The sequence below is a fragment of the Dendrobates tinctorius genome, unplaced genomic scaffold (genome assembly GCF_039654945.1).
Source record: "Dendrobates tinctorius isolate UK_male_01 unplaced genomic scaffold, ASM3965494v1 ptg000116l, whole genome shotgun sequence".
NCBI lineage: Eukaryota > Metazoa > Chordata > Amphibia > Anura > Dendrobatidae > Dendrobates > Dendrobates tinctorius.
In genome coordinates, this window is record NW_027361784.1 from 32,598,034 (window position 1) to 32,612,730 (window position 14,697).

The following is a 14,697-nucleotide window of genomic DNA, read 5'->3' on the forward strand; positions in this document are numbered from 1 at the left end:
ACATAGGGATTTGAAGAGTACACAGAAGTCAATGATGGGCAGAGAAGCGATAGAGCAGTGACAGCGGCCGGCCACCCAGGTGTCAACACAGGTGAGATGATAATCAGCAAAGATGTAGAGAGAGGGAATGTTGTGTAGGCTGGCACATGTGGAGAGGTGGGCACGCTGGCACAGAGATGGAGTGAGAGGTATGCTAGTACATAGGGGGGCTGACAGCAACGGCAGCCTGGTGCGCATTGGGGGGGGGGGGCGATGACAAGAGACGAGCAGCCTGGCACAAGGGGGGGTGTGGATGGCGAGGAGCAGCCTGGCACAAGGGTAGATGGCTATGGGCAGCCTAGCACAAAAAGGGGAGGAGGACGAAGGTGACGGGCCGCTGGCAATGGGCAGCCTGGCACAAGGGGGGGGGGGGGGGAGGGAAGATGGCGACAGGCAACCTGGCACAAGAAGGGGGGGGGAACGACGGTGACAGGCAGCCTGGCACACGGATTGAGAGGCGACGGGCAGCCTGGCACGGTTGGAGGGTTGACAGCGACGGGTAGCCTGGCACACGGTTGGGGGTGACGGCGACAGGCAGCCTGGCACGCAGCTCGGCAGTGGGGGGGCGGTGACAGCGACAGGCAGCCTGGCACATGAGGGGGCCGACGGCGACAGGCAGCCTGACATGGTTGGGGGCTGACGTGGCACACGGTTGGGGGTGACAGCGACAGGCAGCCTGGCACAAGGACGCTGGTGACTGGCAGCCTGGCACTTGGGGGTGATAACATGGAGGCAGGAATACATAGCTGGCTGATAAGCAGGTGGCACACTGTACCAGGCTGGTGCCCTCTCTTTCTGGTCTGGGGGTCCTCACCTGCTGTAGCTGGGGCCGGGACACGACAGGGAAGGACGCTCCTCGGGCCTAGAGTCCCCGCTGCCGCATCTCCATTCACTGCTTCCTCCTCATTGAAGCTCCCGGCTCTGACACACACACTGCTGCAGCAGCGGCGGGGGCTGAAACCCCACTAGTCCCCGCCCACTCCTCCGCCTGCCGGGAACAACTGCTTCACACTAGAGCACCAAGATGGCGTAAGACTCATGACCATCTCCGGACACCTTCGGCGTCGCCCCGCCCCTTCCTCTGCAGCCTTCACGTTAGAGCTCAAAGATGGCGCCAGCCCTGTGACGACCCACGTCCATCGCCATATTGTGATTGGCGAGCGTCGAATTTAGCGCTGGATGGCAAATTAAATGGGTCACCGATAATGAGCAATTATTCTCACTCCTAGCAGTGAGGCCTATTAGTCGTATAGCATGGAATAGAAAACATTATAAATTATATCATTAACATTTAAAATGTCCTGACTTTATTTTGTTTATAGTTTTTTGCATACCAGAAACTACATTTTTATAATTATCCATCTAATAGCAATGATTGATCCTGTGTTATCTACTGTATATAGAGGTGTCATCAGTCATTGTACAGGAGGAGGAGGTGAGCTGTGACATCATCTATTGTGAATGGTGGATCCTGTGTTATCTACTGTATATAGAGGTGTTATCAGTCATTGTACAGGAGGAGGAGGTGAGCTGTGACATCACCTATTGTGAATGGTGGATCCTGTGTTATCTACTGTATATAGAGGTGTTATCAGTCATTGTACAGGAGGAGGAGGTGAGCTGTGACATCACCTATTGTGAATGGTGGATCCTGTGTTATTTACTGTATATAGAGGTGTTATCAGTCATTGTACAGGGGGAGGAGGAGGTGAGCTGCGACATCACCTATTGTGAATGTTGGATCCTGTGTTATTTACTGTATATAGAGGTGTTATCAGTCATTGTACAGGGGGAGGAGGAGGTGAGCTGTGACATCACCTATTGTGAATGGTGGATACTGTGTTATCTACTGTATATAGAGGTGTTATCAGTCATTGTACAGGAGGAGGAGGTGAGCTGTGACATCACCTATTCTGAATGTTGGATCCTGAGTTATCTACTGTATATAGAGGTGTTATCAGTCATTGTACAGGAGGAGGTGAGCTGTGACATCACCTATTCTGAATGTTGGATCCTGTGTTATCTACTGTATATAGAGGTGCTATCAGTCATTGTACAGGAGGAGGTGAGCTGTGACATCACCTATTCTGAATGTTGGATCCTGTGTTATCTACTGTATATAGAGGTGTTATCAGTCATTGTACAGGAGGAGGTGAGCTGTGACATCACCTATTCTGAATGTTGGATCCTGTGTTATCTACTGTATATAGAGGTGTTATCAGTCATTGTACAGGAGGAGGAGGTGAGCTGTGACATCACCTATTCTGAATGTTGGATCCTGTGTTATCTACTGTATATAGAGGTGTTATCAGTCATTGTACAGGAGGAGGAAGTGAGCTGTGACATCACCTATTGTGAATGGTGGATTCTGTGTTATCTTCTGTATATAGAGGTGTTATCAGTCATTGTACTGGAGGGGGAGGTGAGCTGTGACATTACCTATTGTGAATGGTGGATCCTGTATTATCTGAAATAGCCTTTCATAATCAAAGTGTCATTTTCTGATGACACTTTCCTTTTAAAGACTAGTTCAGGCTTGCGTTATGGTGGGGGTGGGGGATTACATGGGGTCAGTGCCCAACATGCGCCGTACTAGTACTGCTCTGCGGGAAATGCACTCCTGCAAACAGCTGTACTAGTACGGCGACACGATCACGCGGCCTCAAGCTGAGCGCCGCAGTGATGGGGTACGGGTGTCATTTGTACGTAACAGCTGACACCCCGCAGCAATGCCCACGATCGGTGCTAGCACTGAACGGGGGCATTTAACCCCTCTAGAAAAGAATCGGGGAGGGTCCCTGCGCTCTTCCACCGAAACAACGCAATGCGATCGCGTTGTTCCAGTGGTCTCCATTGAGACTCCCGGCTCCAAGATGGCCGCGGGGTCCTTCCGGTTCCTGCAGGGAGATGGCTTGTCAGTGCCTGCTGAGAACAGGTGCCGGCAAGCCTCCTTCACTGCCTGTCAGACTGATCTGACACAGTGCTATGCAAAGTGTCAGCTCAGCGATCTGACATGATATAGTGATGTCCCAACCTGAGACAATGTTACAAAGTTAAAAACAAAATTAGAATGTGTAAAAATATTTAAAAAAAAAAATCCCCAAAGAAAAGAAAATATATTTTTCCAATAAATCCATTTATGTAAATTAAAAAAAAACAATAAAAGTACACATATTTGGTATCACCGCATCCGTAACGACCCGCTCTATAAAACTGTCCCACTAGTTAACCCCTTCAGTGAACACTATAAAAAAAATAAAAAATGAGACAAAAAAACAATGCTTTATCATCATACCGCCAAACAAAAAGTGCAATAACGCGCGATCAAAAAGACGGATGTAAATAAATGTGGTACCGCTAAAAACTTCATCTTGTCCCGCTAATAACAAGCCGTCATACAGGGCAATCAGCATAAAAATAAAAAAGTTATAGCTCTCAAAATGTTGTGATGCAAAAACTACTTTTTGAAATAAAAAATGTCTTTTAGCGTGCGACAGCTGCAAAACATAAAAACCCGCTATAAATAGGAAATCAAACCCCCCGTTATCACCCCCTTAGTTAGGGAAAAATAAGAAAAAATGTATTTATTTCCATTTCTCATTAGGGTTAGGGCTCAAGTTAGGGCTAGGGTTGGGATTAGGGTTAGGGGTGTGTTGGGGTTAGGGTTGGAGGTAGAATTGGGGGGTTTCCACTGTTTGGGCACATCAGGGGCTTTCCAAATGCGACATGGCGTCTGATCTCAATTCCAATTTAGCATTGAAAAGTCAAATGGCGCTGCTTCCCTTCCGAGCTCTTCCATGCGCCTAAACAGTGGTTTACCCCCGCATACGGGGTATCAGCATACTCAGGACAAATTGCACAACTTTTGGGGTCCAATTTCTCCTGTTACCCTTGGGAAAAAAATGGAGGCGAAAAGATCATTTTTGTGGAAAAAATATGATTTTTTTTATTTTTATGTCTCTACATTATAAACTTCTGTGAAGCACTTGGGTGTTCAAAGTGATCACCACACATCTAGATAAATTCCTTAGGTGGTCTACTTTCCAAAATGGTGTCACTTGTAGGGGGTTTCTACTGTTTAGGCACATCAGGTGCTCTCCAAACGCAACATGGCGTCCGATCTCAATTCCATCCAATTTTGCATTGAAAAGTCTAACGGTGCACCTTCCCTTCCAAGCTCTGCCATGCGCCCAAACAGTGGTTTACCCCCACATATGGGGTATCAACGTACTCAGGACAAATTGAACAACAGCTTTTGGGGTCCAATTTCTCCTGTTACCCTTAGTAAAACAAAACAAATTGGATCTGAAGTAAATTTTTTGTTAAAAAAGTTAAATGTTCATTTTTTTTTTAAACATTCCAAAAATTCCTGTGAAGCACCTGAAGGGTTAATAAACTTCTTGAATGTGGTTTTGAGCACCTTTAGGGGTGCAGTTTTTAGAATGGTGTCACTTTTGGGTATTTTCTGCCATATAGACCCCTCAAAGTGACTTCAAATGTGAGGTGGTCCCTAAAAAAAATGGTTTTGTAAATTTTGTTGTAAAAATGAAAAACCACTGGTCAACTTTTAACCCTTATAACTTCCTAACAAAAAAAATCATGTTTCCAAAATTGTGCAGATGTAAAGTAGACATGTGGGAAATGTTATTTATTAACTATTTTGTGTGATATGACTCTCTAATTTAAGGGCTTAAAAACTAAGAAAGTTTGAAAATTGCAAAATTTTAAAAGTTTTCGCCATACTTCCGTTTTTTTCATAAATAAACACAAGTCATATCGAAGAAATTTTACCACTAAAATGAAGTACAAAATGTCACGAAAAAATCTCAGAATCACCGGGATCCGTTTCAGAGTTATAAATCCTCATAAAGGGACAGTGGTCAGAATTGCAAAAATCGGCCCGGTCATTAAGGTGAAACCAGGCTTCGTCTCAAAGGGGTTAAAGGGAATCTGTCAGTAGGATCAACCCTCCTAAGATGTCTATTTGGCCATGTACTGTAGGTCATAGGAAGCTGAATACAATGATACCTTGATGTCTGTGATCCGATGTCTTATTCAAGAGAAATCCATGTTTTTGAAGATATGTAAATGAACTGTTAAGATCTATGGGCCGGGCATAGATCTCCCCAAGAGTTTGCCTTCAGAGCTTATTGTAAATGTAAGGGGCATTACCAGTGTGAGACATGTAGATCAGGAGAGCAGAATGTCAGTCATTACATGTCTCACATTGGTTATGACGACCACCATTTACAATAAGCTTTAGAGGCGGAGTCTTGGGGAGATCTATGTCCGACCCATAGATCTTAATAGCTCATTTACATATTAACAAAAATGTGGTTTTCTCTGGAATAAGACATCGGATCACAGACATCAAGGTATCATTGTATTCAGCTTCCTATAACCTGCATGTCCATATAAACGGCTTAGGAGGGGTGATCCCACTGATAAATTATTTTTATAGGATTCATTTACGGGCTCAGTCTGAAGTCTGCTAGGTTAGACGTTTGGTCTCAGGTTTCTATTTGTTCAGGAGTCTAATTTAATTTTAGGGTCTGAATTTATTTTGGAGCTTGAGATTTGCAATTTTTAGAACTTATGTTCAAAGGAGAGGGAATGAGGAAGATGGAGGAACTAGAAGCAGACACCGCTATTTTGCTGCAAGTTCTCCTGATGCCACAGTTACAGTTCTCCATAGAACTGTATGAGCACCAACTGTCATCTCCTATCTCAGTAACAGGTAAATCTGTATTCACTCTGCAGGATTGCTGATGTTTGTGGAAATTAAAAGGGAAAACTATTGAACTTTATAGTTAGATTTTGCTGGCAGAAGAAATCTTGGGACCAAATAATGTATTTCCTTGCCACCAGGACCTCAGCAGTCTGCACCCCATATCCTAGCTTCCTGGACCACATGGGGATGTGAGATTAGGGGCTTTAAACATCCTCCTATATTCCAGAAATCTCATCTCAGAACAAAGTGATATTACAGTAACCCTATAAAACAAGTAGAGAATGGCGGAAAAAAAAAAACCCCTCCGTGCTGCAGCTTTCTATTCCCCTGCACTTCCCTAACCTGTGAAATGTCTATATACGGTCACACGTAATAAAAGCAGATGAAGTGTCTCTTATTAAAGTTCTGAGGAAACGGCCATCACGGCTCCCTGCTCCCCTCTAATTTGTATCACAGAGGCAGCCTCCATGGAAGATGGATATCGTAATAATCCAACACCAGAAAACAACATCCAAACCAGCAATAAAATTAAATAAAGGCATGATAAATAGATAAAGGTTTTATAATACTTTGACTAAAAGGGGATGTCCATCAGCATGACCTCTGTTACGACAATTCCTCATTTGCGTTTTCTTTGGGGGGGTTTCTAATCACTTTTCCTTTTTTGTTCGTCTTGTGGTTTAAAATGACTTTTTTTTGTGCCGAATAGTTGAAAAATAAAAAAAATGCTCACTATTTTCGCCTTTAAGTTTTTACACAACTTTTTAGCAAAATAAAAAATATTATTATTATTATTAGAGATGGGCGAAACTGAACAGGAAAGCTCAGCGTCCATACCGAACACCTATTTCATCAGGAAGTCTGTGTTACTGTTCGGGTTCGGCTGCCCGAACACCGGGTGTTTGTTGCGCTGTCATGTGCCTGGCAACGTGGCAAACACCGCTTCTGATCGGTGGTGAAACCATCCTCGCCGGTCAGAGAGCAGGCGAGGATGGTGATCAGAGGTATACAGGGTACCTCCAGTCACTGGTGTCAGCTGATAGGACAACTGCTCCCATCATCCGACACATGCTACCGCTAATAACAGTGAGAGCAGGAGCGGCAGATGGGAGTATTCATCAACCGCTCCTGCGCTGTAAATAAATATTTTAAAAAAAAAACGGCGTGGGTTTTCCTGTATTTTTGTTAACCAGCCAGGCAAAACTCACAGCTGGGGGCTGCAACCCTCAGCTGTCAGCTTCAACAAGGCTGGCTATCAAGAATATAGAGTGGTCCGCCCATTTTTGACAACGAGCCTTGCTAAAGCACACAGCTGGGGTTTGGTATTCTCAGGCTGGTAAGGGGCCATGGATACTGGCCCCCCAGCCTAAAAATAGCTGCCAGCAGCCACCCAGAAAAGGCACATCTATTAGATGCACCACTTCTGGTGCTTTTCCCGGCTCTTCCCACTTGCCCTGTAGCGGTGTCAAGTGGGGTGATAGTTGAGGGTTCTGATGTCACCTTTGTATTGTACGGTGACATCAAGCCCCGAGGTTAGTAATGGAGAGGCGTCAATAAGACACCCCATTACTAACCCCATAGTCACATTGTGTGAAAACACAGACACCAAGAATAAAGTCCTTTAATTGAAAAAATTACACAGACTCCTTTAATAATCTCAATTAAACCATACCTACAACCTCGCCTAATTCCACCAAAGCCCTCGATCTCCCGCAATAAACCAAAAATAATAAAACAACAATATACCATAACTGTCTGTCGTTCTGTCACACGCCGTAATCCATGTCTGGGGAGAAATAGTTCTCAACCTGGATGGTGCCAAGATGCGACCGTCCAAGCTGAGAACCACTGGTGACTGAACTGCTGCGAGTGCAGCCTGAGTGACTAGCGGTGACGTCACTGAGGCTGCGTTGCCAGTCGGGTTGAACTGCGGTGACTTTGGTGAGATACGCGCTAGCACTGTGAAAAAGTCTCACGGTGCAGAGGTGAGTTCACCGGGAGAATTTCACTGCGGTTAACTGGCCTCTGCACTGTGCGACTTTCTCACGGTGCTAGCGGGGATCACACCAAAGTCACCGCAGTTCAGCCCGGCTGGGAACACATCCTCACTGACTTCACCACCAGTCTCTGAGGGTGCGCTCGCAGCAGTTCAGTCATCAGTGGTTCTCAGCTTGGATGGTCGCATGTTGGCACTGCCCAGGTTGAAACCTATTTCTCCCCCAGACATGGATTACGGCGTGGGACAGAATGACGGACAGGTATGGCATATTGTTGTTTTATTATTTTTGGTTTATTACAGGAGAACGAGGGCTTCGGTGGAATTAGGCGAGGTCGTAGGTATGGTTTAATTGAGTTTATTAAAGGAGTCTGTGTCATTTTTGCAAATAAAAGGACTTTATTCTTGGTGTCTGTATTTTCATACAATGTGACTATGGGGTTAGTAATGGGGGAGTCTTATTGACACTGGACAATACAAAGGTGACATCAACCCCCTCAACTATCACCCCACTTGACACCGCTACAGGGCAAGTGGGAAGAGCCGGGCAAAGTTCCACAATTGGCGCATCTAATAGATGCGCCAGATGCTGCGGGCCGCTATTTTTAGGCTGAGGGGCCAATATCAATGGCCACTTACCAGACTGAGAATACCAACCCCCAGCTGTCTGCTTTAGAAAGGTTGGTTGTCAAAAATGGGGGTGGGGGGTGCCACACCATTTTTTTTAAATAAGGTGGCGAGAGTTTGGATTTGAAGGACAGGGCAGAGTTGAGGCAGTAGAGCTTTAAGAAGCGAGAGGAGAAGAAGGAGGATATTGCTGGTAGACATTCTTGGATTCTGAACAGCAGAGAAGTAGATTTGCATATCAGCAGCGTATAGGTGGTACTGAAAGCCATGGTACTTTATGAATTGTTCCAGGCCAAAGATATATATAAAGAAGAGCAGGCATCCCAGGACAGAGCCATGATGGACACCAACAGAGAGAGGGCGGATGAGGAGGTAGTGCGGGAGTCGGAGATGCTAAATGTGTGGTAGGAGAGGTATGAGGAGATCCAGGATAAGGCGAGGTCTTTGACACCAAGGCAAGAGAGGATCTGTAGTAGGAAGCAGTGGTCAACTGTGTGGAAGGTAGAGGACAGGTCCAGAAGGAGAAGTATAGAGAATTATCTGTTAGTGTTCACAGTAAGTCGTTTATTATTTTGGTCATGACAGTTTCAGTGGTGTTTTGAGGACGGAAGCCGGATTGTAGGTTGTTGAGCGAGTTGGATGAGAGGTGGAAGGAAAGTTCAGCATGAACATGCTGTTCGAGGAGCTTAGAGGCGAAAGAGAGCAGCAATATGAGGCAATAGCTGGATGTAGAGGTTGGGTCGAGGGATGGTTTCTTTAGGATTGGTGTGATTGTGGCATGTTTGACAGCAGAAGGGACGGTACCAGAAGTTAGATGATAGGTTGAAGAGATCAGTTAGGGATGGGATAAGTGTGGTGGTGAAGTTGGGGAGGAGGTGTGATGGAATGGGGTTGAGTGCACAGGTGGTGAGGTGTGCTTTGGAGAGGAGATGAGTAAGCTCTCCTCCAGTGATGGTGGAGAGAAAGTTTTAGAGGAGGGCAGTGGCCTGTTGTGTTGTACATAGGGGTAGTGGTGGATGGACAGTAAAGACTTGAAAAAAAATTGCATATTCGGCTAAAATGATGTAAATGTTTTGCAAAAAAAAAAATTAGCTCATAAAATCCCATCAGCTTGGGGGAAGGGAGGGGGACAATTGAACAAAAAAAGAAATTGCAACTGGAAATCCCGAACTCTTCCCACAATGACGAAAATAACAAAAAACATGCAAAAACGTATAATATAAACCTAAAACAAGGCGCAGATTAAAAGAAGAATAAGATGAAATTGAAAACTAGGCCAAAAACACAAAAAACAGACTAAATAAAAGGCCCGAATCCAACAATGAAAAGGGGCCGTAATGTCATAAGGGGGGCCGCATGGACGACATCAACATAGGTGTAGTCTGATACTCCAGTCATTCTGCCTGTCTTTCTTGCTCATCTACAATGTGTATACAGCCCATGTGTCTCTATAGATCCTGCGGTCATACTCCCTTCCCTCCTGCTCCCTACTTTTTGCTTCTTACGTTCAGGAAATTAGTAAAAAGAAGGGGGACACAAAGATAAAGATACAAACTACAATTTAAGAAATGGTCAGAATTTGAAAAGTCTTCTCTCGTTTTGTGTATGCAGCATTCATGCAGATTTATGATAACAGACTCCAGAAAAAAAAACGAAAAAAAAAACAACTGTGCTGTCAGGTCCGGCAGTCACTTTCCCTTACATCTCTGTCTTGTTTTCCTTTTAGCATAATGTGCGTTGCTACTATAGGTTAGCAGAAAGTATTGACGATGACTGTAGGATCAGACTACAGAGGGTTTGTTTAACCTTAAAAATAAAAACCTCTGGAGTCTGCGTAATTTGTATAGATCTGTCGTCAAAGACCTAACGAGCCACAAAAACATATACATGAAGAGATGGGAGTCCGATTTTGGTGCTGATATCCGTCTCGAGAACTGGAACGATGCCATCAAAAACACTTACAATTCCAACATATCAATGGGTCTTCATGAGAGTTATTTCAAATTGTTAAATAGATGGTACTATACCCCGACGAGGTTATCGCATTTTAACACAGAGCTATCTTCCTTGTGCAGGAGAGATTGTGGACACCAAGGGAACCTCCACCATATTTTCTGGGGTTGTTCAAAAATCAAAAACCTCTGGCTTCAAGTCACACAGCACATTAACCTCATTGCTAAGGACTTCACAATTACACCCGAAAGAGCACTTCTTTCATTAGACATGGAACAATTTGATGAGAGATTTGATTTGATTAGAGAGAGAGAGAGAGAGAGAGAGAGAGAGAATTTTTTTTTTTTTTATCCAGCACCCAGAAAGAATTTCGGGTTAAATGAGTGTCTGGAGGATCCGCCAGAGAAAAAAACGTTGCAAGCTCCGTTTTGAAATCTTTGAGGATGGTGACGGACAGCAACTTTTGGGGAAAAAACGGATCCTCAAAAGAAAGTTGAGGATCCGTTTTTTTTCAAAACCTGGCGGATTGTGACTGATTGCAAAAAACTGAAGTGTGAAAGAGGCCTAAGACACATTATCATACACATTATCATACACATCAGATTAGCTAAAGCTGAAAATGAATTGAGGCTTGCAAGAGATGTCAAAAGCAATAATAAAGGATTTTGGGGATATGTCAAAAGTAAAAGAAAAGTCAAAGATGCTATAGGATTTTTACAGGATGAAAATGATGAATTGGTAAGACAGGATGTTGAGAAGGCTGAACTTTTAAATTCCTATTTTGCATCTGTTTTCTCTCAGAAAGGAAATGTAACATCAACTGTTATTCACTGTCCTATTAAGGGAATAGAAGAATCCAGGATATCTATAAACAGAAAGATAGTGAGGAAACACTTAGCTAGCCTAAATGAATTCAAGTCTCCAGGTCCAGATGAATTACACCCCAGAGTACTGAAGGAGATAGCAGAAGAAATTTTTGAACCCCTCTCTATAATCTTTGAAAATTCTTGGAGAACAGGAGAAGTGCCAGAAGACTGGAGAAGAGCAAATGTTGTTCCTATCTTCAAAAAGGGGAAGAAGGTGGACCCAGGTAACTATAGGCCGGTGAGTCTGACTTCTATACCAGGAAAGATCTTTGAACAAATTATTAAACAACATGTATGTCAATACCTGGATAAGAATGAAGTGATTAAACAGAGTCAGCATGGGTTTGTAACTAATAAGTCATGTCAGACTAACTTAATTTCCTTCTATGACGGAATCACTGATTGGGTGGATCAAGGAAATGCTGTAGATATAGTATATCTTGACTTCAGCAAAGCATTTGACAAAGTCTCTCATACAATCCTTATTGAAAAAATGACTAAGTATGGAATGGACAAGGCAACTGTTAGGTGGATTCATAACTGGCTTAGTGATCGGACCCAAAGAGTGGTCGTAAATGGCTGCACATCCAGTTGGAAGAATGTCTCAAGTGGGGTACCACAGGGCTCTGTCCTGGGCCCTGTATTGTTCAACATCTTTATCAACGATTTAGATGAAGGAATTGAGGGTAAACTGATTAAATTTGCTGATGACACAAAGCTAGGAGGGATAGCTAATACTAGAGAAGAGAGAGAGAGGATTCAAAAAGATTTAAATAAACTGGAGAAGTGGGCAGCAACTAACAGAATGGTTTTTAACAGGGAGAAATGCAAAGTACTACATCTGGGCAATAAAAATGGAAAAAGCATATATAGAATGGGAGGAATAGGGCTAAGTGACAGCACATGTGAAAAAGACTTGGGTATACTAATAGATCACATACTGAATATGAGTCAACAGTGTGATGCAGCAGCAAAAAAGGCAAATGCAATTCTAGGATGTATTAACAGAAGCATACAGTCTAGATCACGTGAAGTCATTATTTCCCTCTACTCCTCTTTGGTCAGACCTCATCTGGAATATTGTGTCCAGTTTTGGGCACCACATTTTAAAAAAGACATCAACAAACTGGAGCAAGTTCAGAAAAGAGCGACCAGAATGGTGACCGGTCTGCAAACCCTGTCTTATGAGGAAAGGTTGCAGGATTTGGGAATGTTTAGTTTGCAAAAGAGAAGACTGAGAGACTTAATAGCGGTCTACAAATATCTAAAGGGCTGTCACATTGTAGAAGGATCAACTTTATTCTCATTTGCACAAGGAAAGACTAGAAGCAATGGGATGAAACTGAATGGGAAGAGACACAGATTAGATATTAGAAAAAACTTTTTGACAGTTAGAGTGATCAATGAGTGGAACAGGCTGCCACGAGAAGTGGTGAGTTCTCCTTCAATGGAAGTCTTCAAACAGAGGCTGGACAGACATCTGACTGGGATGATTTAGCGAATCCTGCTTTGAGCAGGGGGTTGGACCAGATGGCCCAGGAGGTCCCTTCCAACTCTACGATTCTATGATTCTATGATTCTACATCCTCTTAGTGACCAAGACCATGTTAGCACAATGGTGGAAGAAAGCAGAGGTTCCCAAGTTTTCAGACATACTTCACAAGATAGGCCAACACAGCAATTTAGAACGCAGATTTGCGATTAACAACATTCACAAATACTCAAAAAAATGGAAGACCTGGAAAAATAAATTTCATATCAAATAGACTTAACAAGAGGCACTATATTTTGAAGTTTAAACCTGGGCACTTTAGTACTGGGATGCTGTATCTCCTTCCAAGAATGTTACCCCATAATAAGGATTGTCGATTTTTTTTTTTTTTTATGTTGTTATTCGATATATGTTATTCTATGCCTATTTGTGGGTTCTCTAGTTTTTAAATTTTTTTTCCGTACCTGTACAAGGTTGTTTATTCCCCACTCCCTTCCCACCTTCCTTTCCCTACCCTGTTTATTTCTAAAAAAACAATAAAATTATTTGAAAACAGAGGGTTTGTTTATAATAAGTAACCATAGAGACACATGGGTCTGTAGAAGAGCTGTAGACAGAAAACAGTAAAATATTTTTAATCAAAACTATTTACAAAGTTGCGTCATTTTTTTATTTTAGATTCATGGAAGCAAAACAAGAAGAAGAAGATATATTTCTTTACGGCCGTACAATGGTATACCTGAATACTAATGCTGCTGTGACTGGCAGAAGTCCAGGAACAGATCACAATCCAAAGGCTTTACACAGATGTGAGGATATCCCAGAGCTCCAGTGTCATAAAGAAAGGATCTGAAAGAACAAAAAAAGATTAAATGCTCAGGCTGCAAATACCTTCATTATAAGAGCAGAGTTATAAGAACAGGTCAGAAGAGATACAGTATGGAGAAAAGAGAAAGCGTGAGAGCTCATGAGTCCAAGTGTATTCAGTCTATGTAGATGCGGCCTACTGAGCAGTGTGAGATATGCGCTGCAGCAGGGAGGAAGGATGTTGAGGTGCTGTCAATCAGGCTTGGTGGGCACAGATTCAGCAGCAGGGAGGAGGGACACAGAGAACTGTCAGTCAGTATAAGTGGCTGGAGATTCAGCAGCAGGGAGGAGGGACACAGAGGTGCATTTAATCATTCTAGGTGGGCAGAGATCAGCAGCAGGGAGGAGGGGTACTGGGGTGCAATCAATCAGGCTAGGTGGGCAGAGATTTAGCAGCAGGTACAACGGACATTTAGAATCTAGGAATTTAGATGGGGTGCACCTTATGAAGACTGGAAAACATTTATTTGGAAGTCACCTTGCTGCACTCATCAGGAGAGCTTTAAACTAGAACAATGTGGGAAGGGAAGCAAAAGGCCAGAAAAAGCCATACACCTGACAAATGCTATAGAGAACTCTGCTATTAGAAGTGGAAAGGAAGAACAAAGACAAAAAAATTTAAATAATAAAAATATTGGAGAAAGAGAAACCAATCACAAACTAAAATGTTTCTATACGAATGCACAAAGCATGGGCAACAAACAAGGGGAATTGGAACTACTAACACAGGAAAAGAAATATGATGTCATTGGAATCACTGAGACTTGGTGGGACAATACACATGATTGGAATACAAGGCTAGAAGGATACAACTTATTTGCAAGAAACAGACTTGATACACGTGGAGGAGGTGTAGCATTCACTGTATGTTAGAAAAGCGTATATCTGCACAGAGATCCAAGCTTCAGAGACTGGGAGTTCTGTGGAAACTGTTTGGGTAAGAATACAAGGACAGAACAATGGAAAGGACACCATTGTAGGCATTTACTACAGGCCGCCTGTGCAAGCTGAAGATATGGATGAACTCTTTATGCATCAAATGGCCAAGTTCTCCAAAAAATATGACATAGTTGTCATGGGAGATTTCAACTATCCAGACATTTGTTGGGAATCTCTCTCAGGCAAA

General features: G+C 43.3%; 1 protein-coding gene across 7 annotated transcripts in view; it reads right to left on the reverse strand.

Annotated features, from left to right (window-relative positions):
* CYRIB (CYFIP related Rac1 interactor B) overlaps positions 1-14,697 on the reverse strand; it is a 190,014-nt gene that overhangs the window by 71,859 nt on the left and 103,458 nt on the right. For 3 of the 7 annotated variants that reach the window (XM_073590328.1, XM_073590334.1, XM_073590331.1), the window contains exon 2: positions 13,444-13,553. The exons of 2 other annotated variants lie outside the window; for them this stretch is intronic. The gene's annotated coding sequence lies outside the window, so the exon portion shown is untranslated. Of the gene's footprint in view, positions 1-853; positions 1,053-13,443; positions 13,554-14,697 lie in introns of those variants that run through there. 2 more of the 7 variants (XM_073590335.1, XM_073590329.1) reach the window with 2 other exon arrangements.